Source organism: Maylandia zebra, linkage group LG13 (genome assembly GCF_041146795.1).
Source record: "Maylandia zebra isolate NMK-2024a linkage group LG13, Mzebra_GT3a, whole genome shotgun sequence".
Taxonomy (NCBI): domain Eukaryota; kingdom Metazoa; phylum Chordata; class Actinopteri; order Cichliformes; family Cichlidae; genus Maylandia; species Maylandia zebra.
In genome coordinates, this window is record NC_135179.1 from 23778726 (window position 1) to 23803970 (window position 25245).

The 25245-nt window shown below is 41.8% G+C and overlaps 1 long non-coding RNA gene across 1 annotated transcript in view; it reads left to right on the forward strand.

The window, feature by feature from the left end:
- Positions 1–17439, forward strand: part of LOC105941104 (uncharacterized) — a 65889-nt gene extending 48450 nt beyond the window's left edge. The window contains exons 4-5 of the long non-coding RNA XR_001341928.3: positions 15515–15570; positions 17309–17439. This is a non-coding gene — a long non-coding RNA (uncharacterized LOC105941104). The remainder of the gene's footprint in view (positions 1–15514; positions 15571–17308) is intronic.
- The last annotated feature ends 7806 nt before the right edge of the window (positions 17440–25245 follow it).

Sequence of the window (25245 nt, forward strand, 5' to 3'; positions counted from 1 at the left end):
ATGTGTGGGCGCTGAGGCCGCTACAGGAAGCTACCCAGGTCTTTTACACTCAGAGTGATAGCTGCCAGGTCCTTGGATTGATTTTCACTGGCTGAAGTCCAGGCGCTGCCACGGTTTGGAAAGTATCCTTTTCTACCTTGTTTCAGTTTGACCGCAAATATGCAAAGATGGGGAGAGACCCCAACGCGCTGTCTGTTTTCTCTTGGCAAATATCTTTAAAAGATTTATTGTGATTAATTGTTACATGATGCAATCATAATATATTAACAGGAATCTAATCTTTACCCCAACACTGATAGTCACACACAACTTTTAGTTTTTCCCAGCATTAATTTAACACTGAAGTGACAGCTCATGTCACTGGACACCTCTGCAGAGGTTTTGGTAAACCCGGCAGGAGGAAGGATATTGCCCAGAGCAAACAGACCACACTCAGTTTTGTATAGACAGCAATGCAGCCTCCAGTCTCTGAAAATATCTCTGTGAGTAGTTCTTGAAGCAGTGTTGACTTTTGATTATTTTTTTTTTATTCCTGGCCTGTGATGATCATGATTGTTTGTGGATTTGTTTGTTTATTATTCATGTAATTTTTGATTCGGTGAATTAAAATTATTCACCGCACCTCTGCTTGTCTTTCTGGTGTCTCCCAAATCATGAATCTTTCATTTAGTGTAATATCTGTTATTTTTAAATGGTTAAAATACTTCCTCACTGGTACTAGAAAGCATGCCTCTGTCACCCCCGTTTTTGCTGATTTGCATTGGTTACCCATAAAATATCGTATCGAATTTTAAATATTGTTGCTCCCCTTTAAAATTATAAATAATTTAGCCCCTAGCTATCTTGTTGATCTCCTGTCCATATCTCCCTGGGCGAGCCCTCAGGTCTTCAGCCCAATTACTCTTGGTTGAGCCTAGATCTAGACTTAAATCTAGGGGTGACTGTGCTTTTGCCCTGGTTGCACCTAACCTGTGGAATAACCTTCCCATCACTATCCGTGGTCAGACTCCCTTTTATCTTTTAAATCTCGTTTAAAAACTATCTATGTACTTTATCTTTTAGTTATATCAGTTCTCAGTAACTTTATCCTTATATTCCCTTTACTCCTGTATAATTAGTGCCCTCAAGCTGTTGACATATGTGTTACTTTGTCAATATTCTTTTCTTTAATCATGTCTTAATGTTCCTGTTTCTACTGTAAAGCTGTTTTTTTTTAATGTGCTATATAAGTACAGTTGTATAGTGGGTTTTCACCATGCGTCATCAAACCGGAAGTCAGCATATTGGAGATACTGGATGTAAACAAAGCGCGCGCACTCAAACAGATTCCAAACGTCGAACAAAAGGAAATGGTGAATTATTGCCGTGTTTTTGGCTGTACCAATCGGTCAGACCGTGAAAAACATTTGCAGTTTTATAGACTGCCAAAAGTTATTACAAATCAGGGAGAACAATGCCGAAAGTTATCAGAGGAAAGGAGGCAGTTATGGTTGGCGAAGCTAAACCAGGATCTACAAGGCAAAATTCGGACAACATCCGAATTTGTTCTGCTCATTTCTCTTCTATAGTTAAGCATACTTAATAAAATATACTCGAATTACACTACTTTTTGATAAGGGATGATATCATACAGTTAAGGTTTGGTTGATTAAAGATGTTATTGCATTACTTACTTTAGCATTCACAACATATCTGTCGCTGATGACTTGATACTGCATATCCCTCACCCATCCATACACCATCTGGTTATAGGCCTCCAAACCTTTATAAGATTTAAGGTCTTCTGCTGTCTTCTGGGCGAGAAAACCAGGTCGTTGACGATATCAGAATACGCAATAGACGGAAGACTCTCCGGGTCGTCATTGATCCAAGATGAAGGAGCCAACTCGTTTGGATCTGCACCACCAATAAACCTTAACTTTTCCAAATATCGTGCCATTTCCTGCGGAACAAGTCCTGCCCTGTATGCCTTTGCATCTATAACGCATTTTGAGGAGCTTTTCTGTGGTTTTGGGCATTGATCCATTGCAGTGTTTACCTCCGAGTGCCTCCAATATGGCCGCGCATGCAGGTTACTGCCCAGAATTGTATTGTATTTGTATTGTATTGTATTGTATTTTCATTTCATCATTTTAAGCTACCAAACAATGTAACCTCATATGCTCATTATCAGGCAACTACGGTATCCAAGACTTCTAGTAGGTCAGCATTGGATTTCTAATCCACAACCTCACCTGGACAAACTCCCCTGCACATCACGCAGTTTCTGATTTCACTTAGTGACAGCTTAACTCAAACAGGCCGCAGTTCCGAGCGAACCTCACATCGGCAAATGATTTCACTGATTAGCATAATGTCAACCAGGCAGGAGGTGGTTGTCAAATAAAATCAGCTGCTTAGTGATCTTTAGGTAAAGCCTGCATGCTCTCTGACTCATGTGGAACACAGATGCTTATTTCTGCAGTACAGTACCAGACTCTCCGATACCTAAAAATATGGAAAGCAATGTGTTGACGAGGCTGCTACGATGGTGGTGGGAGTCCCATCAGCGCTGAAAAGGCTGAACATATGGCTCATCCTGTGATGTGATTTAGAATGTCTGCAACCCAAGCAGATGCAGGAATCAGAGTATTAACACAAAATGCCCAGCCATCATGCAGATCGTAATGGATCGTCTGCTAATACGTATTTGAACTGCTCATTATTTTAGCACTTCTACTGTGTTAGACGGTGATAAATACTGTATGTGCATTTGCTAATGTAAACAGGCTTCATATGTATTCAAGCTGCACCAAAGGAGCTGAGTGCTGACAAGGCACATACAGGCATGGAGAAAACAAAGAGAGCGCGAGGGGAAGAATAAGGAGACGAAGAGAAGGCTTGTAATGAGGATCCTTTTGCTAAGGAAGAAGGGGGCGTCTCCTGGCTGTCTTAATAAAGCAGGAGGGAGGCAGCAGTGGGACAGTATTAATGATGTGCTCAGCTGTCTAGATCATATCTGTCATGTTCATACAAAAAGAATGAGAGCGAAGGGAGGATGGTGAACATATCCTAAACATGAAAATAGACATTTATGTGTTTTAATATCAGTTCAATGTGATTATTAAACCGTGTGATATATTTTAGGTTGGAGGAAACTTTAAATTGATTTACTTAACAGTAAAATAGTGTAATCGAGTTGTCGTGTGGTCAGATATTTTAGCCTCCTGCGATATGGATGCTGTCAGGTAATCCCAATGTTTTATACTGCAGCATAAAACTCTATGTGTGTGTATATGTTTGTGGTCCACATGGTGCTTATCATACTGGGACCTAAATCTGTTTACACGGTCACATTATGGAGGCTTGTCATCGTTATTGGGACATAAAGTAAGTCCCCGTAACATAAATCATTAAATTTTAAGTTGAAGACAGCAGATATTGCTGGGCAAGAGAAGGTCAGAGAGGAGATTGAGTTTTCTGAGTGAGAACAGTCCCTATAGAAACCAGGAGAAAAGCAGAAAGTGAGATATGGTTGTATGGAGCACATGGGAAAAGCCCTTCAAAGCTGCTTCCTAATCCTCTTCTATCCCAGACCCCCTCCCTTCTCCTTCTCTCAGTTTAATCTCCGACACTGCATTAACATTTAAATTTTTCCACAGCTATTTGAATCTATCCTATGCTGCGACCACCTAGATTTATGCATTTATACTAATTACCTACTGCTGGGGTGGGAGGTGGATGGTTTAACCTTCTCACAGCTAATTTCTCATGATTTCTCCAAAGCCTTGACGCAGCCCGCAGGGGGGGAAAAATGACCTTTTCTAATTTTATTATCAGCAATATAAACAAAATGACACTAATAAGGATAATGTGATGACACCTTTAAAAACATCTCATTCCATTTCATTTTGGAGCATCAGATGGTAATAATGAAGCTGACCAAATATTTGATTGGCTTTTATTTGCAAAACATGATTTGCATATTTTTTTTTTAAATCTCAGACATATTTTCTGAAACAGGATGGATGGTAGGAAAATATAACCATTACCAAACCAAATGGAATTTCAGATCCGGTGTGCCTGTTGTCAGGACTTCCAAAACACGGTTGATTGCGAGATTTTGTATGACATCTTGGATTAGCTCATTCCTCACTCCTCATAGGTTTTAGTCCATATTGACATGACAGCATCACACAGTTTCTGGAGATTTGTTGGCTGCACGTCCATGAGCTTTGTACCATGGTGCATTATCCTGCTGGAAGCAACCATCAGAGGATGGGTACACTGTGGTCATAAAGGGATGGATAACACAGTGGTGTTTAAACAACGCTCAATTGGTACTAAGGGGTCTAAAGTGTACCAAGAAAATATCCCCCATGTCATTATACCACCAGCAGCGGCCTGATACGAGGCAGGATGGAGCCATGCTTTCATGTTGTTTATGCCAAATGTGAAGAAATCACGATTTATCAGACCAGCCAACGTTTTTCCAGTCTTCTGTTGTCCAATTTTCCAATCCAATCCAATCCAATCCAGCTTTATTTATAGACCAATTAAAACAAAACAGCTTACTTGATCAAATTCCAATTAAAAGACAGAATTAAAATAAAAAACACATATTAAACAAACATAAAAAATAAGACAATAAAGTAACAATAAGTTTAAAATAAATACAATTAAAAAGTCTTTAAAAGGTTTTATTAAAAATAGAAGATTAAAAAGTGTCCAAATATTGACTCAAACTGACTACAAGCTAATTGTCATGGAGAAAATGTGTATTTTTTTTTTTTTTATGTATTTATTTATGCAAGTTTCAAAATTTTTTTACACATTCACAAACAGCGGGACAGAAGAACACAGACAATAAAGACAATAACAACCAAAAAAAACAAACAAACAAACAAACAAAAAAAACAGAGCAACAAACCACACAACAGGGTACAAGGCCAGCACTTATTAAAAACAGCAGAGAAGCAAACAAAGCAAGTGGTATACATGTCAAACAACTCACAATCTAGTGAGTCCAATCCACAAGATCAAATCCAAAGATCGCTAGGAGGAGCTGATAACAATCATGCCAAAAAAAGTTATGGGCAACAGCTCAGAATGAAAGCAGTTAAAACAATGTGGTCAGGACCCAGGGCGTGGACTGTCCTTCTTAATGTGGTCTATAAAGGGCCCCCATATCTTCCTGAACTTCTCCATGGAATCAGACGTAGAGAACCGAATTTCTTCCAGGTATAGACAGGAGACCATCTCCTCGAGCCACCTCTTGAAGCAGGGAGGGGAGGCAGATTTCCACTCCCCCAGAATCAAACGTTTGGCAATCACCATACCAAACATGAGGGCCTGTTGAACAGCAAAGGGAAGTGCCAAGGAGTCGCCGGAGCAGCCCAGGATCACCATAAGACAGTCAGGATACAGTTGCCTATCATAAACAGTGCTATAGAAACTAAAAATACTAGTCCAAAAGGCTGTAAGCGTAGAACAGGACCAAAAAAGATGCCCAAGAGTACCGTCCACAAGTTTACATTTATCACATTTGGGGGAAACGTTAGGAAAAATCTTGTTCAATTTGGTTTTGGAATAGTGCAGTCTATGGACAACCTTAAATTGAATTAACTGAAGCCGGGCGTTAACAGAGCATAGTTTTATCCGACTTAACACTTCAGCCCATAGATCGTCAGAGATAACCAAACCAGTGTCCCTTGTCCAAGCCTCTTTAATATGGCAAGAGGGGGCTGCCGAAGAAAAAAGGTTGACAAGCCGAGAAATTAAGTGTTTTGAGGTGGGAGGTTCGTTCATCATATTGTAAAAGACATGCTGTATGGGGATGGTATCTAAATTTGAGAATGCTTGCTTGACATAATTCCTAATTTGTAAGTACCGAAAAAAATGACTTGTAGGGAGATTGTACTTTGTCTGAAGCTGAGCAAAAGAGGCAAAATGATTGTCGATATAAAGATCCTTTATAGCAATTAACCCTTTGACAGGCCATTGTTTGAAAGCAGCATCCATTGTACTAGGCGTAAAGATAGGATTGTGGCAGATCGGGGCAAAAGTTGACACTACCGGGAGGTTCAAGATTCTCTTAATTTGATTCAATATTTTTACGGAGTTGCAAAGAATAAAGTCATCACATGCACTTTTAATAACCGATTTTGAAAATAAGATAGCTGGCAAGGATGCTCCAGTGTGCTCGATAGCAGTGCTAAGCTCCAATTCGAGCCATTTAGGGCTGGACCTGCATCCCACAGCATCACCAACTATAGGCAGATTCCAGAAGACCCAGGCTCTGGCATTACAGGCCCAGTAATAATGTCTGAAAACTGGAAGGCCCAGACCACCCTCGTCCGAGGGCTTTTGCAAGTGAGACTTCGAGATGCGGGGGGGCTTGTAGGCCCAAACGAAAGGCATGATAATGGCATCCAACGCTTTGAAAAAGGAAGACCTGAGAAAAATAGGAACGTTCTGGAATAGGTACATGAATTTAGGGAGCACAACCATTTTGATTATATTGATACGGCCAATCATTGAAAGTGGGAGAAGTTTCCACCTATCTATCATACACTTGAGCTCATCAGTTAGAACCGAATAATTAAGCCTGAAGAGGAGTTTTGAGTTCCTAGGGATGTTAATACCCAGGTAAGAAAAGTAATCCTGGGAGACCTTAAAGGGCAAACTAGACAGGAAATCAGGGCCCAGACCAGACGACAGCGGCATAAGAACAGACTTCTTCCAATTTATGGTGAACCCTGATAGGTGGCCAAAGCTGTCAATCAGCTTAAGAAGTGGAGGAAGGGAGATCTTTAAATCTGAAAGAGCCAATATGATATCATCTGCATACAGACCGATGGTGTACTCTGATGTGCCACAATTTATACCAGAGATATGGGAATTGGCTCTGATGGCAATGGCCAACGGCTCAAGAGCTAAAGCAAAAAGCATTGGAGAGAGGCAACAACCCTGCCTTGTCCCACGGTGTAAGAGGAACGGGAGCGACCTCTCATGGTTGGTAAGGACCGAGGAACGAGGGCAAGCGTAAAGCAACTTAATCATATTCAAAAAATTCGACCCAAAACCAAATTTTTCAAGAGTAGCAAACAAATAACTCCATTCCACTTGGTCGAAAGCCTGCTGGGCATCGAGTGAAATCAGCGCAGAATTGGGCAGTGTCGTTGAGTACATCGCATTTAAGAGACATCTAGTATTAGAAAAAGAGAATCTATTGGGGATAAAACCCGATTGGTCAGGATGAATTATAGAGCCTATGTGCTTATTTAACCGGTTGGTTAGGACTTTAGCAATTATCTTTTGGTCTGAGTTGAGAAGACTTAGGGGACGATAGGAAGAAACATTAGTTTCGTCTCTGTCTTTTTTCAGGAGGAGACATATATGGGCATCGTAGAAAGAATGAGGGAATGAGCCGTTTAACACTGCGCAATTTACCATCCGAAGTAGCAGGGGAGCGATAACGTCAATATGTGTCTTATAAAGCTCTATCCCGAAACCGTCCGGACCACATGCTTTTCCATTAGGAAAGGAGCAGATTGCATTTCTAATTTCCTCCAGCGTAAAGTCTGCATCGAGTAAGCCCTGTGCAGCCTCAGGAAGAGTCGGGATGTCTAAAGCATTAAGAAAATTAGTGATTTCAGCAACTGTGGCCGTAGTACTAGATGTGTATAACTGACAATAAAAACTGCGAAATCTGTCATTTATCTGCTTGTGATCGGACAGCAACTGGCCAGTTGCAGAGAGAATTCTGTGTATCGCCCTTTCAGCTTGAATGCCCTTCAGCTGTCTGGAAAGCACCTTGTCAGCCTTTTCACCAAGCTCAAAATGCTTCTGTTTTAATCGACGAATACAATTCATGACCTGCTCCCCCAACATGTGGTTGTAGTCATATTTCAATTTGAGAATGGTATTAAGTGTGTCAGCAGCCCCGGTATCGCGATACTTCTCCTCCAACACAGACAGCTCTGCCTCAATATTAGTACGCAGCCTGAGTTTGTCCCTCTTCTGAGAAGCTTGATAAGCAATAATATGGCCTCTAATAACGACTTTAAAGGACTCCCACAAAACACAGTCTGAAACTACACCATTATCATTAAATTGTAAAAATTCTGCGATTTTAGTAGATAGGTAAACCGTAAAAGAGTCATTTAGATATAAAGAGGGGTTAAATTTCCAATTGTATTGGGGGGTATATAGGTTGAAGTCAATTACCGTTGAGAGAGGTGCGTGGTCCGAAACTAAAATACTGTGATAAGTGGAACTAACCACTTTCGAAATAAGCCTGGAATCAATAAGAAAATAGTCAATTCTACTGAAGCTGCCATGGACAGGGGAGAAGAAAGAGTATTGCTTTTCTAACGGATGCTGGTGCCTCCAAATGTCAACCAAGTCCAAAGATTTAGTAAGAGTATTGAGTACAGAAACAGCTCTCAAGGTTGGGGCCAGGGACGCAGAAGACCTATCCAACAATGGATCGAAATAACAATTAAAATCACCACCGATAATGATATTATGGTCATTGTATTGTGAGACAAGATTGAATATTTTACTAAAGAAGTCAGGGTTGTCAAAATTAGGGGCATAGATGTTCAAGAGGACTACAGGGGTGGAGTTGACTGTACCTGTAACAAGTATGAACCTCCCACCTGGATCACATATCTGAGTTTTGAATATAAAAGGAATAGTTCTGCGAACAAGAATGGCAACCCCTCTCGCCCTGGAAGAAAAGGCGGACTGGTACACCTGTGACACCCATACCGATCTTAATCGCCTCTGCTCTGAAGGTTGGATATGGGTCTCCTGTAAAAAAATTATATCAGAAGACAGAGATTTTAAATGCGAAAATACTTTACCACGTTTAAGAGCGGAACACCCCCAATATCCAACAGGGAGGCAGCCGGGAACCAGGGCCAGCCTGACTGAACACTAATACTCAAAGAAAATACCGTGGAGCCCCGTGCGCCCCACATATAATCTATTTAACAAACATGAAAAACAAAATTGTGCACCAAGTACGAAAGATCCAACTCAAATATCTAGATGGATATAAAACTTTAACCGTTGCAACAAAACTGCAAATATGCAGAAATGAGACAGAGCATACAGAAACATGTGCATATTCCCAATATCACAACGTAACACAAATACTGTAGAGGCAAAACCCAATAGGCAAAATAGGCACTGTACACCGTTTCAGTGCGGGAAAGAGATGAACTCTACAGTATGTAAATCACAGTATGCAAACCAAAAAAACCTTTATATTGCGCATTGATCAGCTGAGGACAAAGATGTTGGATCAAAACATTCAACATAGCTGGGTAGAGAACATTACTGCAGAAAATGCGCGAATATGTAAACATGTCGTGAAATTAGTAAGTCACTTGTGAATTATTATTCATTTGCAGAGCCAATGGAGTCAGCAAACCGTGCAGCTTCCTCCGGCGACATAAAAGTCTTCGATGTGTTGTTATATTCGACATGGAGCTTTGCGGGAAAGCGAAGAGAGCACTTAGCACCGGCGTCGATCAGCCGCTTCCTCACACCACCAAAGGCCTGCCGCTGCGCCGAGACCTCCGCAGTGTAATCAGGAAAAATGGAAACTCTGTCTCCGCGGTACAGCAAAGGAGACCTTTGCCTGCTGAGTCGTAGTATGTCAAACACATCACGGTCGTTGTGGACTTTAGCGATGATGACACGTGGCCGTTCATTGGGCTGTGGCTTCGGTCTCAGGCTACGGTGGGCTCGGTCTATTTTTATCGGCCTGCTGAAGTTCTCACGACCCAAAAGTTCTGGAAGTAGGTTAGCAACGAAGTCGGTAGGGCTGCCTTTCTCATCCCCTTCCTTAACTCCCGCAATCCTCACGTTGAGTCGGCGAGAGCGCCCCTCCAGATCGTTGACTTTAGCTTTGAGGAGAGTGTTAACCACCTGTAGCTCTTTGCACGATGCTTCCAGCGCTGCTAATCGGCTATCGTTAGCGGACATAGCTTCATCAAGGTCTTCAAACCGGCGCTCAGACTCATGATATTTCTTCTGGAGAGAAGTTAGCGTTGCATCAATTGCATCGAGACGGCCCTCAACCGACTTCTTCAACCCGTCCACGAGCGAGGTTATTTTGGAAAGCTCAGCTCCATGGTTAGCGATAGCCGCTAATATGGCATCATTACCTGCCGCCGACTGGCTCGCTTTGGACGTATCCCTCTGGCACTCATCTTTCTTCGGCATGATGACAAAAGATCGGCTCCGACAGTCCGCGAAACAGATTTTAAAACTACCCAGCTAGAAATAAACTTAAAGTGCAACTTTATGAGTGAGAAGGCACGGAGAGCACAGAAAACACGTCTACTCCATAGCTGCACACGAGCGCCCCCCTCGAAAATGTGTATTTTTAAATGTGATTTGAAGACCTCAAGTGTTGAAAAGCAAACAAGTCTTTAAAAGCAAACAATAAAACTTCAAGAACAACAATGAAATGGACAGGCAACCATTATGAAGAGCCGAGCACAGTTGTAATGTGCTCATGTTTTGTGAACTGAAGCCTTGGTTTCCTGTTCTTTGCTGACACAAGTGTTCTGCTGCTGTAGCCCATCTGCTTCAAGGTTACATGTGTGGTGTGTTCAGGTTTCCTTCCTATCAGCCCAAAGCAGTATGGCCACTTTCCTCTGACGTCTGACATCAACAAGGCATCCAAACCCAGAGAACTGCTGCTCACTGGATATTTTCTCTTTTCAGACAGTTTTTTATAAACCCCAGAGATGGTTTTGTAGGAAAACCTCAGCAGAGCAGCAGATTCTGACACACTCACACTAACAACAACGGCAAGGTTTACTGCCACTTAATTCACCTTTCTTCCTCATTGTGATGCTCGCTTTGAACTTCAGCAGGTTTTCTTGGCCGTGTCTATGTGTTTAAATACACGAATTACTGCCATGTGATTGGCTAATTAGATATTTCTCCTAAAGAGCAGTTGGCAACTCTTTCAAGTGTGCCTAATGAAGTGGCCAATTAGTGTGCACTGTTTTGAGACATTTGGACAACGTTTGTTTGTTATCTGACCCAACAACACCGGGATCGGTGTCACTGTGGGAAAAGCTGTTAGCAGTTAGCAATCCGCTGGATCTCTAGTGGGAAGGTTTTTAAAGTGTTCAGCAAGTCAGCAGCGACACAAAAGTTCAAACCACAAAAAAATGGTAGATGTTAAAAAACTAGTGAGAGCTCAATGACTTTTCAAGTTGTTTTAGTTTCTCTTGGGTTTGAGAGATGCTCGGGTTAGAGGAGGAGGAGGAGGAAGAGACTGTTGTTTTGGTGCTCTGCCACCAAAAACCTTATCTGCCCTGCTGCGAGGCTGTAGTGGAAATGAATGTCATCAAAGCTCGGCTTGGATAATGGCCACAAAATAGCTATCATATTATGGTTTCAGCTGTGCTAATGAAAAAAATACCCTCTCTGAGGCCTCAAACAAGGCAAGGTGTCAGTTCTACTTGACAGTTCAAAACAATATTTTTTTTTCATTGTTGTGTGTGCTCGCCCTTTGGGCATCTGGTAATTTCTCAGCACAATTAATTCAAGTAGACTTTGTTAAAAGGTCAATAGTGAATGATAGATTATGTTGTTTTTAATTATATTTTTTTCTGTAACACCGCTGAAAACGAGATAACGAATGAATTCGAATACAAGCCCTTTTTACTGTGTGTGCTACCTGCCAGTGAATGATAAATAGTTCAGGTTAATTTGCTCACGCTGCATGTATCATTCCGCTGAGGGTTTATAAAACTTCACTGATGCACATTTAAACATCTTTTTATACCGCTGACTGCAAAAATGATTCGAGGTACATTAGATAACAGGCGTCGTACACCTGAGCAATGTCATATTTGTGAATTTACATTCTCAAAGGTGCTGACGTCAATCAAGTCCAACGCCATTATGAGGAAAAAAAAATGTTGAGACCTTTTACATCTCAATTTGTTTCTGAAGCGGAGCCAAAGCTCACTAATTAGAATGATACTGCTTTTGGAGCTGCATGCCACAACTATGCTTTCTAATTTCAAATGTGTGTGACGGTGGTGCGGCCCATGTGGGTGGTGTAAATCCCTCTCAGCTCACGTTCAACACCGCCGAGAGAAAAGGCCGAACATCACTGAACGTTGTCACTGAGTAACACGATATAAGACCGTTTTTGTCTTAATGCGTTAAAGCCTTCAGCATCAACTTGTCATTCTTTTGATTTTTAAAAGGTTGCAAAACAGCAAAAATATAACAAGCATGCATGTGACTGATTTTATTATGACAGTGATGCACACTGTGTGAGAAAAGCAGGTGATGGTCATGATTCTAAATGTTACATTTTGGCCAATATTCCTGTATCACTAGCACAGCACGACAGATATATGGACATACAGTTTGCTGCAGAGTACCTATGCGGTACACTAGGTGTGACACGGCTTGTCGCTGCTCTATTCCACCCCTGAGTGCTGTGAAGCTGATTTATAAGTGGGAGGAGCCCGCGAGCTGCAATCAGCCCGTTTTCATCAGCATTATAGCTGCCTGACAACATCCAGCTGTCCCCGATGTGCCACAGAGGGCTGATGGTGCTCATCGCAGCTCTGCAATATTACCACAGCACTCACTGTGATAAAAATATATAGTCGACACACACGGATACTTTCCTAGAGTCAATCATGCAGACAGACACTTGTAGAATAGCTTTGCTTTGTTTTTGTTGTCTTTTTATTTATTATTTTTCTTCATCTAATAATAAAAATAATAATAATGTCGTTATTATTAATATTTTTATTATTCTACAACTTGTTTCTTAATATGAATCTTAATCTTGCATAGTTTGATTCTTGTGGGTTACACTTGATAGTTGCTAGCAGCTTGTGTCAAGGGACTTGGAACAAGTGAATGAATTTTCCAAAATGATGCTGCAATCTACTTCCAGGATGAGAGCACACCTAATCAAAGCCCTGACTCAACAATGCATCAGCGTTAGGCAATCTCTCTCTCTTCCCTTTTTCCTGATGCCGCCTCTCCAGCTGCTCCCACTAACTTGTGATATAATGACATTATACTGTAACCTGATAAATTGTGAACCCAGCTGGCTATATCTGGTTTTGCTTTTACAACAGCTGGGATGCTACATGCACCGGGCGCTGCTGGTGCAAAGCGCAAAAATCAACAGAAAACATCCAAGCACAGCTATAAGTCTTCGTTTGAGCCGAGTTTGAGAATTGACGATGTTGTTAAATCATTAAACAGTGTCGTTTGTTTGGAAAAAACAAAACAGATCGGTCCTGTTTAGTACGTGCTGCTTTCAAAAGTGCAAATTATGGTCCTGAAATTGTTTTTATGTCATTATGTCCACTATGTTTGGGTACAGTTTTGGTTAATTGTCAGGGTGCTAGTGTGAGCATTCATGTTAACACAGACAAAGCTGCACTGTCTGAGGTTGCTGTCAGGAGGTCCAGCCTCTGGTTGCAAAAGGAAGTCTAAAGATTCTACAAATGTACTTGTACTTGTATAGTACTTTTGTACTCTAACTGAGAATTCAAAGTGCTTTTTAATGTTAGTCACATTCACCCAATCACACACATTTATACAAGAGCTTTTTTTCTATGCCTAAGCGCCTTGCCTAACATTCACACACACACTCACGCTCATAATCCAGTGGATGCATCAGGGAAAACTCTGAGTTTAACATCCTAGCCCAAAGATGCGCCTGAGCTTGTAGGCTGGAGGAGCCAAGGTTCGGACCACAGGCCTTCTGACTGGTGCCCTACCTCCTGAGCTACAGCTACCCCTGAAGTCTATGAGAAAACAAACTTCCTCCTTACTTGTTTGAGACCCAAGGGGGAAAAACTGATGATTTTATGGTCTCTGGCTCTGTTTAACAGAGAGAGAGAGTTGGAGTTAAATAGACAGCAAACAGAATGTGCTTGTGGACATGGCTACCTCGAGAGTGACAGTATTCTCAGTCCGGTCCACCCTTTGCTCCTGCGTGTGGTTTAAGAACTGAAACCAAGAGCACAACAGAGAAAATGCCAAAATCAAAGCTTCAAAAGGACAGTACAGAAAGCAGCATCCAGTGTCAGAGCAACTATGTCCATCTTTTGTAAACACTCCCTGTTTTCTTCAGCGCGTTAAAGGAACTAATTCTTACCATAACCTGAACTTTAGAATAGCAGGTTAGCTTGTTACAGTGAATTCACAAAGTATTCCCACTCATGCAGATTTTGTCTACTTTATTATCTTGTGTATTTAATTCTAAAATGAAGACAGTTTTTAAAAATGGTCATTTTCTCCAATCAATATTTTATGTATGTGTTCCAGTAAAGCAAGAGTAGTACGATATGAACAGAGGGTCACAGCAGTCTGATTTTGATTAGACTGATTTGTAAAAGCAGCAGTTACAGCTTTATGTCTTCTTAGATTAGTCTACAGGTGGTTTATTTCATTGCTGATGTGAATGCAAGTGTGGTTACTAACTCAAACTATATAATTTCTTCATGTCAAACAAAATTAATTCATATGAAGGTTATTTAAGACATTGCGTGGAGGACTTCCTGACTTTAATCATTAAACTGTTATTCTTTCAGAAATATGTAGACAAGCTAGATAAATTCTTAATTGCACGATACAATGATGGTATGTAGAATTAATTAGAATAGGGCTTTGTGTGGCCAGGAGGATGGCCACACAAATGCAAAAATGCCTCAACTTAGCCATGGTTAAATTCTGTTTTCTTGGCAAATTAATTTTTAGACAGAGCGTAAAATAAAAAAATATGTTTTCCTCTGCTAGGCTGAACAGACATTTATTGATTTTTTTTCTCTCCATCTAATGCATTCAAGATATAACAGTACCGCTCCGCTCAGCTGAGGAACAGTCTGCTTTTGTTCTATCAAGCATAACTAACAACCGTCATTTGTATCATTGTTGCCGCAGCTGGATGACGGTTGTCTAAAAGAAGCGGCTCTGTCTTTCCTGCACAAAAAATGCAGACTTGTTAATGTGCGCAGCCCTATTACTTAATAGATTACACTTTAAAGCGCGCATACAATCGTGGCTTTATTTGCAGGTAAATGTTGTTATTAGTGATTGCAGCAGACACCGAACTAAACGTGTTTCAAACAGATGCGCCTCTATTGAGCTCAAAAGCAACAAACAGAAGTCAGTAATTTGGCACACATTTAATGCAGCGGGCTATCATAGCGGGAAAATGATAGTAATTGAAATGCGGTGTCACTTGGCAAACTGCTGATGTGAGAAAGGTAATAAATGAAGAATCAAATAGTCCTTAACATCTTCCCCTCATTGTCATTTTATCTCCTGTTATCATCCGAGAGACAGTTACCGCTTTGTTGCTACCCAGAAGGAACCCTGTTTAAAAGTGACGCCGACGTTCCCTTGTTCTCGAGCAGAGGGCTTCAGATCTCGGTCTAATCAGATTTAATGGACGTAAAATGAATCAGTGGAATCACAGTATCAATCTTTCTCTTTCTTTTCATCAATATACCAGAGACTCGTCGCTTTGGCGGTAGGACTTGAGTGCTGGTGAAACATCCAAACCACTAGGTAAACAAACCACTGGTAACAGTGCAGTCCCACTGAAAGAGGACATTGGGCCCGTTCTTCGTACCTCGCTAAGTAAGTTAGCCGGATTTGACTGTTGACGATTTCGCGTGATCCTGGATCGTTCGGTTCTTCGAAGCTCATCCGGGACTTGCTGTCATAGCAACAGAGCCGTAAGCGTAAACCTGCTCGGGAGCAGGTTTACTTTATGTAAACAGGATTAGATCGCGGCCACTCAGGTATTTCCGCTTCATGTATACGAAAGCAACAGCGATATTTTACCACTGTTGTACCATAAATAAATAACATCAATGTAACTAAAGATAATGCAGCACTTGATCCTTTTATTGATTTCACACAGATACATACAGGTCAGTCCCTAAAAAAGGGAAATGTACTATTAACATTCTATTACATGTATGTGATTATTACAGATGTAATTCAGATTTCAGAGTAGTAATTGCAATTTACTTCGTGTAATCAAGATGAGAGACCACGGCTATAAAAGCGAAGGTGGATTTGGGAAGCCTGTCGCAGCCATGTCCTGTCCGTATACGCGAGCAACCCATTGCGGAAGGTGCAAGATTGATAAGGAGAGTTTTCAGAATTCAGCGTATATTGCGGGACAGACAGGATCCTTTAGCTCAGCGCGACAGTGTGCTCATAGAGAGATATCGATTTTCCCGTGAGGGTATTATTTACTTAACCAACTTGTTGACGAGGGGGTGCAGGACCACCACCTGTCTTTTTTTGCGCTGCCCCTTTTCTTGGTTGCTGTTATAAACAAACAAACAGATTATTTCAGGGTCTCTTTTCAAGAGACGAAAAGCAATATAAGTGATAAATATTACCATTCTGTAGAATATTCTTATATTTCACTTTTACTTGTTCCCATGTTCTAGTGGGTCCTGTTGTGGCTCTAATGTGAAAGGGGATATAATATAACATAATGTAATATAATATAATGTAATATAATATTGGATAATATAGTGTGATATGATAGATCTACCCTACCGCCTACTGGTGTTGGCCAGAGGGGCCGATGGCGCGATATGGCAGCCTGGCTTCTGTCCCAGGGCAGCTGTGACAGCTACCAGTGTGTGAATGTGAGAGTGACTGAATAGTGGCATTGTAAAACGCTTTGGGTGCCTTGAAGAGCGCTATATAGATCCACTCCATTATTATTGTTATTATTAAATTACTTACGAGTTTAATTTGTCAGCAACTTTCTGCCAGCCCTCTCTCCTTGCTTTTGCAGCCTTTGCAGTGTTCCCTTGCGTTTTAATTAGACTCTGAAACTCCTAAAATCCCTCACTCAAGAGTTCTTGCTCTGCTGCCGAAGAATACCGAGCGCGCTCCTTCGACATTTTCGCCGACCAATCAAAGGGTTGCCGATCAATGTTTCTACTATCGATGCGTAGCCCCTGTTGGGCCACCCAGTGATCTCACATTACTTCATCCAGCTATACTAATCGTCAACAACAGGTGTGTTCGGGGAACCGGAATAGCGAGCTCAAAGTTAGCGCGATGATTTGATCTTGGATGTGTCATTTGATCTTGGATGTAGTAAGCGACGTACGAAGAACGGGCCCATTTTCTCTAAACTGTTTTGTTTTTTTTAAACTATCACGTTAAGGATGATAATTTGAGCGAGCACACATGTTAGACTCATACAGTGACAGAAGTGATGATTGCTGCTGAAGATACAGACACAGTGACCTTTCTCTATTTTCTTTTTAAGGACATAAGAGTGGAAATGATGGAGCATGCTGTGGGAGAGGAAAAGGCCACATACAGCCTCTGGGCTCCTTCATGCCTCCTAGAAATGGAGCCAGACTGATCAACATAAACAAGGATGAAATTATTTGCGGCTGTCTCACAAAAGTATGTAACTGATCGGGTTACTCGGATGATCACAGCATAGACATTTCACATCTACCTTTTTCATTGCTGTTTGCCTGATGTGGTCCCGTGTTAAATAATGCTCATTAACAACAATGCTGGGTTAGTTTCAGCATTAAGCAGAGATTTCTGTCCGTTCTTCGCTTTCACAGCACACAGTATGAAAAGAGGATTCATTCATTATCACACCACAGACAAATTAACAGGGGTGTTTCTAAATACCCCGGGTTCTCGCAAAGACACCCAGCCCCTCCATGCATTGTTGATGTTGTTTGGGCTCAGTTCGTCTGTGGCAGATTGGCTCACGGGGAAGCTTGCAGACATTTGAATTAAAGCTGCAAAACTATTAAAAATGTATGGCCCTGTATGAATGCATGACCTATATTTTCCATGCAAATAAATAAATAAACAGGGTTTAGAGGGGATGATGCAAATCTTCAGAAGTGGGACACAGGATGAGCTAATGACAACAATAAAGAGTTTGGATTTCACACTGAGAGCATAATGGAGACCAATCCTGTGTTACTCATTCCCTCACCTCCTCTCTTTTGCTTCCCCCATAATCAGGCTATCCCACAATGCACCCTGCAATATCCATCCCAGCGTGGTAGTGTTTGAATTGGCCTCTCATGGTTCAAGTGCATATTGTGACTCACCTCTCTCTGGCTTTCATGCGGTGTGTTTTTTACAGACTTGACATTGACACAAGGTGGTTGTTGGAGTCTTTTTCTTATTGACGGTGATGCGGCCTTTCTCCTTTATTCTGTCCCCAGATCATGTCTGTCTGTCTTCTTTTTTCTGCCTCTCTTCTTCGCTCCTCTCCCCTCGCCCTGTCTGCCTGCCTCTGTTGTCTCGGTAGATTTCTTCTTCACTGCCATTCAGACGATGTCAAGGACCATGGCAGGGAAAATAAAGGCCACTGGTTTCTTGCTTCATGATGGGCTGTCGTCTTGTGACTGAAGCAGCTTCTAAAATTCACTGTAGGGGGAAAAAAAAGGTGGTAAACAAATGCATCAACCATCAGCCAAAGAAAAAAGATCTGCGTGACACTTTCTCTGCTGGGTTTCTCTGCCAGCCCAGGGTTGCAGCAGTGTCTCTCTTCTTAAGCGAAACCAAAAAAAAGCCTTGCAGTTAAGAAGAAGACTAAAAGGCTTTCGAGTCAAGGCATTAACATCAATTTGTCGTTTGCGTACTGTAGATGAAAAGGTCATCTTGTTATCTCTCACATGGTCTTATGTGACATTAGTGTTCAGCCTGAAATCTGTCTATAGACCATTGAACCGGGGACGTTATACTGACTCTGTGACAAGTGAATAACCTTTTACCTTGTGTTTTTGGCAAAGGCCATCCTGTCTCAGAAGCAACTCTGAAGCTAGCACTCCTTCCTCTCAGTAAGTTTGTGCCTGTGTGTATCAACTAATGTGTGTGTGTATGTCTAGGTTTAGGCAAGGCTGTGGGCTGTTTACACGAAGCATAAAAGTGTATCCATGCTGAAATGACTAATTGGGAAATACAGTGCACAACCTCATTTGAGGCACCAAGCAACTTCCTTCCTTTGCATGAATAACTGCAGGCTTGTGCCCTAAATACAGTACCTATGTGAAGCTTCCTACACCATGGCAGCCAGTAGAGTATTGATCTTATGAGCACTGCTAGATGATGAGAATCCCTGCACGACATTGTGCTTTTTAGCCTTCTTGTGTGCATTTTGGCTTTCACTCCGAGGGACTTTTCACCCCGCCTTTTGCACCTCTGCTCTGGCTTAAGCCACAAGACTGGCATCGAAGGGCCAGTAAAGAAGCTTCTTCTAAATAAACCTGACAGCGAAGCCAAGGTGTGGTGACATGCAAATCAATATTTCACAACATCAGCCACCGGCTGGTGGAGCACGGAGGAGGGGTGACAAGGTGCACCCAATACTGTCAGTGATTTAGACCGCAAGGGAAGTCAAGGGAATCCAGTTAGTGGTTGCATCTTGGTTACAGTTGCACTACACGCAGTAAATATAGTAGGGCAAATCACAAGCCAGCTAGCATGAAGTCATTTCTGGTTCAGCACCCAGTCCACATTCACCACTGCTTTTGCAGCAGTTTAGCTCCCAATTTACCGGAAGATAAGCTGGAAGTTGTTGATCACACTGAAATGACATCTGCGCTTTGTTTATCCACCATACGTGCCATAGCTGTTTGCAGTCTCATAGTGGAAAGAAAGGATCAGCGAAAGCAAAGCAGATGGCTCGCATATGGATGCAATTGCTCCGTCGTTGAATTGTACAATTTAGTTGTACAGATCGGCTAAGCGGCATGTCACAACACAAGCGCTGCTGATGCAGCTTGGCAGCCGTTTGAACGGCAAACATGTCATTCAGTTGTAAATTATGTTTCACGCAAGGTCACCTTGTGTAAAGGTTGGGAAGGAGAAGGAAATGAGCTGAGGGTGTAATTCATCTCTTCACGTCAGAGATATATATATCACAGTTAAACTCCCAGATAGCACCAGCACAAACTCAGCACAGATGTCTATATTTATTAGCCTTTGGAGCCATGCGTCTAAATAGTGTCAATTCAATGTTTATTGCTCTAAATTTCCACTTTAAACTTTTCACTGCAGCGCTATAAAAAGTAGGCAGATTTTAGCGGTGATTGTGTGCTGAAGAAATATCAACGGATGTAAACGTGGCTCTTTACACAAATTTATGTAAATGCAGGGCTGTGCGTCATCCAGGACTTGTAGCTGGTATCCTTTTATTGGCACTGCTAAATCTCCGTCCTTGTGTGACATTCAACTCCAATCCATGCTCCCTCAAGGATACATGTCTTAGCATAATACAGACAGCTTAGGAGTCATTGAGATGTGGCCCATCTACTCCAGTAGAAAGACACTGCCAGGCAAGGGACCCCCCCCCCCCCAAAAAAAAAAAGAAAAAATGCTCGTTGCCAGCTTCATGCCAACTCTGTGCCTCTCCAGCTTTGGCACTCTTGACCGCTCACTCAATTTCATTCACACCTCCCCTCCCCCACTCGCAAAGGATGTAAAGAGACAGCATACGGTCCACTTTGGCTGTCCTGTCTGGTCACATTACATTCAAATGCTACGCAAGAGGTCACCTTGTATTCTCTAATAGAATTGCCTATATTTTTTTCCCAATAAACCACATGTTTATCGTCAACTAATATCATCCTTGTGCTGAGTACTGTGCCAGATACAGGGAGACGGGCAAGGTCAAATCCCTCTCTACAGTCCCCATCTGGCACTAACCCCAGTGACAAGGGTGTCTGGGAGAGGGAGCGAGTTTCATGCTGGATGCACAATTTGTCCACTGTTTACTCTTCCGTCCATTTGCATCACTGACAGTAGATCTGAGTGACATTAACACGAAGCTACTGTCAGAGTAGTGCCGCTTTCCTCGTACTTGGAGATCATCTCCCAGATTCTGCATATGATGCTTCCATGATGCAACATGCAACTCCACATGTAAGCTAGACGCCTAAACAGCCTCGAGCATCTTAAGAGATCGGTTCTGAGAAATACGATGAGGGGAAAAATTGATTCTCAGCAAAAAAGTGGAGCAGAGTTTAAAGTATGAATTTTACCCAAACAGTGTGGAGCAAAGAGTGGACTATTTCTTTACAAGCTGCAGTGATTATCCCAGAGCCATGCCAAAAGCTAGCACACAACAGGTTCATTGTACAGTTAAATAAAAGAGACACAACTTGTACATTAGTGGGCTTTAGCTTTTAACCTTTGGAGAGAGCTGAGCTGCCTGTTTCCCTGCTGTTTCCCGACCAAGCTTCCTACCTCCTTGCTGTTGCTTCTCATTAGCGGAAAAGACAGAAATAGGAGTCGAATCGATCTTGTCGGTAAGGAGGGGAAATATGTGAAAACTCAAACTGTTAAAGCATTTCTGAAAATCTAAAACCAATTTCAAAAGCAACTGCAGACACATTTTGAACCAAACTGTGAACTGAATATGTGCATCTCCTCACTTATACAGGAAGGTTATGTTGTGCTTCAGACATGCATCCTGAATAAAGCATCAGAAAAAGTCACTGCAGTATATGTAACTCGTTTAGGCAGATTTTCAGGACACGGCACTGTGAAAAAAGCTGCAGTTTGTCAGGCTTGTTGATTCCAAGAAAATCCATTGATTACAAACAGCTGCCTTACAGCTTTTATGTCACTCCAACATCTTTGTTTTCTTTTTCAAAAGATCAACTTATTAAAGAAAAGAAATGATCTGAGCGTATAGCTGGATGCGCTTATTGTACATTCAGGTGGATTGCTGAGAAGTGCGGTCCTGTGTTATGTATTACATAAGCACAACAGGGTTCCTCAACCCTGCTAGCGAATGAATAGTCACACCTGATGAGGAACAGAATGACCTGATTTCCTGTATCTCCAGAGACATCTGTGCAGATGAAGGAGCACGGTGCATCAGGCCTCCTTTTGCCTTTTTCTCCAACCTGTCATGGCATCAATCCTGCCTTTAGATGTGCTCTCCATAGGGAACTAATCAGAGAAGGTACAGTGGTTTAACCTTCTCTGTCGTTCTATTTCTAAACGTGAACATATCTATCCATCCAGCCTTATATTTTGTCAACCTTTCTCTTCTTCCTCCTCGGAGATTACGTTTTTCTTCCCTCCTTCTTATGCTGACTTTCTTTCTGCCGCTCCCTCTCTTTTTATCTCTCCTTGCCCCCCTTCCCCTCCCCTCCCCTCCCATGTTTTGGTAGCGCTGCAGCTCTTGGAGCTCAGGGACTATGATTAGGACAGAAGAGAACTGGCTGTAAGACAGAGACAAACTCAGAACTGGGTCATCATTGTTTCTGTGTGAGGGCCCGCTCTGCAGATGAAAAGCTTGAAGACAAGAGCAGCAAATGACGCTCAATACAGTACCGGGAGCCGCAGACATTTCTGTGCTACAGAAATACCCGCGCAAAGGAATATGAACTACGACGCAGAATTTATGTAATAAGAGTTAAATAAAACATCTTACTGGCCTGCTTTTCTATGTGCGAAACCTCCGAGTTAGTAATCGCCCGGCGGTCTGCTGTAGCCGCGCGACAGAGATGGAGCACAGTCACTGTGCTCGTGAACGAGACAGGGGAAACCTTGGTTGGTTGTCACAGAGTAATAGAATTTTGACACTGATCATCATTTTGCTCCTGCTGTTTTGTGCTCTCTCTGTCTCTCCTTCTTGTCCTCTCTGCAGCCATCTCTCTCTCTGTGTCTTCCACCCCTTTAGCAGACAGTCTGACAGGGTCTGTCCCACTGGCCAACCATTCAGCACTCATCATGCGCATCATTTCCTCTCATCATTCCCCCCGGTGTGCTTCTTCCATCTCTTCTGGCCTGTTCACTCGCCATCAACCACTCCACGTAAACCCTTTTATTTGTTCGTGTGTGTGTGTGTTTGTGCCTCAGTGTGCAGCCCATAAAATCACATTAAATAATATATAGTCAAGCACACTGTTTCATGCAGCTTGCTTCGTCACGCTGTCTAAGTGTGCATTTGTGAAGATAGTGTGTGATGTCAGTTTGAAGGAACTAGCTGGGGTTATATTTCATATATAATGTGTTAAAAGCAACAAGTATGGCACCAAAGACATCTTCTGTTGAAAGTTCACATCTACTGTTTTTAGCCTTTTGAGTTCAGTTGAATTTATTCTGAAACTAGGATGCAAACAGCATGTAGTAACTCTATTTAAAGACTATGTCTCTAAAATCAGTTACTTGAGGACGAAGAACCTTAACCTGATATTCGTATATCAGAATGTCGGTTCTTCAGCTTGATATGTGGTTTTTTTTTTTTTTTTTTATTCTGGCTTGTGTTAAACCTTTATTGCAAATCCGAATCAGTGGTGCCTTGGCCTACTTTCCAAACCATCGAGGAGCAAATAATCAGCTCGAGCTAAGGATTTGCCTGGCACTCTTTCAAACGTGGATGCTTGTGAAACATCCCTGTTTGCAAGTGTTGGGTTTCACTGAGAGACTTTCAGAGTGTTTGCCATTTCTTGTAGCTAACAGGGAGGATTTTGAGACCTCTACTGCCACCTAGAGTATAATCAGAGGAGGATCACGAGGGACTGAGCTGCGTGGCTAGACAGGATTTGCAATCATCTTTACAACACCAAAGTGAATTGCAATGCAGTACACGAAATCAAGCTCTTACTTGAATTATGCACATCACAAGTCATAACATGGACACCCATCATTTCCCTGTGTCGATCGTTTCAATACTGGATACTCTGTCTTTATTGTAGGATTATTTATGCCAAACACATGACAATTCCTGGTTTGGTTTTTTTGTGGATTTGTTCTTTCACTGCCTCTCCTTTCCTTCCTCGATGAGCCTACTCACAGCATAGAAGTAATGCCAGAACGGTTCCCACTGCCAGAAATTGCCCGGAGGTTTATAAATGAACTATTTGTTGTTCAGAGTGTGGGAAGATATTTCCTTTTTATTATACAAGTAAACCCAACAGCAGCGACTAAAAGAAGAGAGGAAACCACGGATCATCAGAGGCTTAAAACCCTTTTTATGTATTATCCACCTCATTTTTTTCATATGATTTCCTTCCCCCCTTTATAGTCTGTGCTACAATTCTTCTACACAATTCAAAATATCCCTGCCACTCATCCCACAATGATTTTTCTTATCACCAGCTTCATCTCCTTTTAATTAAACCTTTCACTGGACGGAGACACGGACCATTATGTTCTCTATATTTTAGAGAATAGATGGGAAAATGACTTAACACCTTATGCTGACCTTTCTCAATCACTGCCTGCTGGCAAAGCTACACAAAGCGATTTCCCCAACATATTTATCTCATCCAAAACACACCTTAGACTTAATCCTAATGGCCTTTTCATTACCCTTTTAATTAAGCTGCACTGTGAGTGTTAAATGTCTCTCGGGAGCTTATGTCATATCTAACCTATACACGGTCATTTGGGGTAGTTAAGCCAACATTAAGCACAAAGTATAGCCATCAATTACTCATGTTGTTCTTTATCATGCTTGTGTTGCACAGTAAATAAGCTGAGACGAGCTCTCATTTACATAGCAGCCGTGCTCGTGTTGCAGGCATAGGGGAAAACGAATAAATGCAGGGTTTCAATATATTCAGTGATCTCACTGCAAATGCTGATTGTTTGAGTTCTTGGATGAGTGAGAAATTGTTGATGGAGTAAACAGGGGTTTATTTATATTTTTAAGAAGCAATGCATGCAGGGTTTTTCAGACGAAGCTGAAATTAGCCAGAATTCAGAAATATGATAATAAATGTTTGACTTAATTGTTTTTTATATGTATATTAGATATGCAAAAATCATGAGGCCACTGAAGTTATTAAAGTCTGTGTAATATCAGCGTTATGAGCCGTTGTGCAGAAGTTGCAGTCGATTTGTTTTGAGCTCAGCACCTGGACAAGGAAGACGTGCATCTATTTTGCGCATTATTCAAATAAATCTATCAGAAGATTACATTACTGATTACTGTTCAAAATGTGTTTTTCCCAACCTCGAGAATTCATCCACACGAGGAGGATAATTGTTATACATTCCCTGTTCTGTATGAATAATGGGATCTAATCAGAATCACTTCATAATCAAGCCCAAGAGGCATTTTCTCATGCGCACCAACAAGACAATTGTGGGAGCATCACTGATGTTTGTGGGATTCCCAGTAGATGGCAGTATTTCCTCACATCCTCCTTGTGGTAATGAACGCAGGGGAGAATAAACCAGAGACAAAGGTCAAATAATATAAAA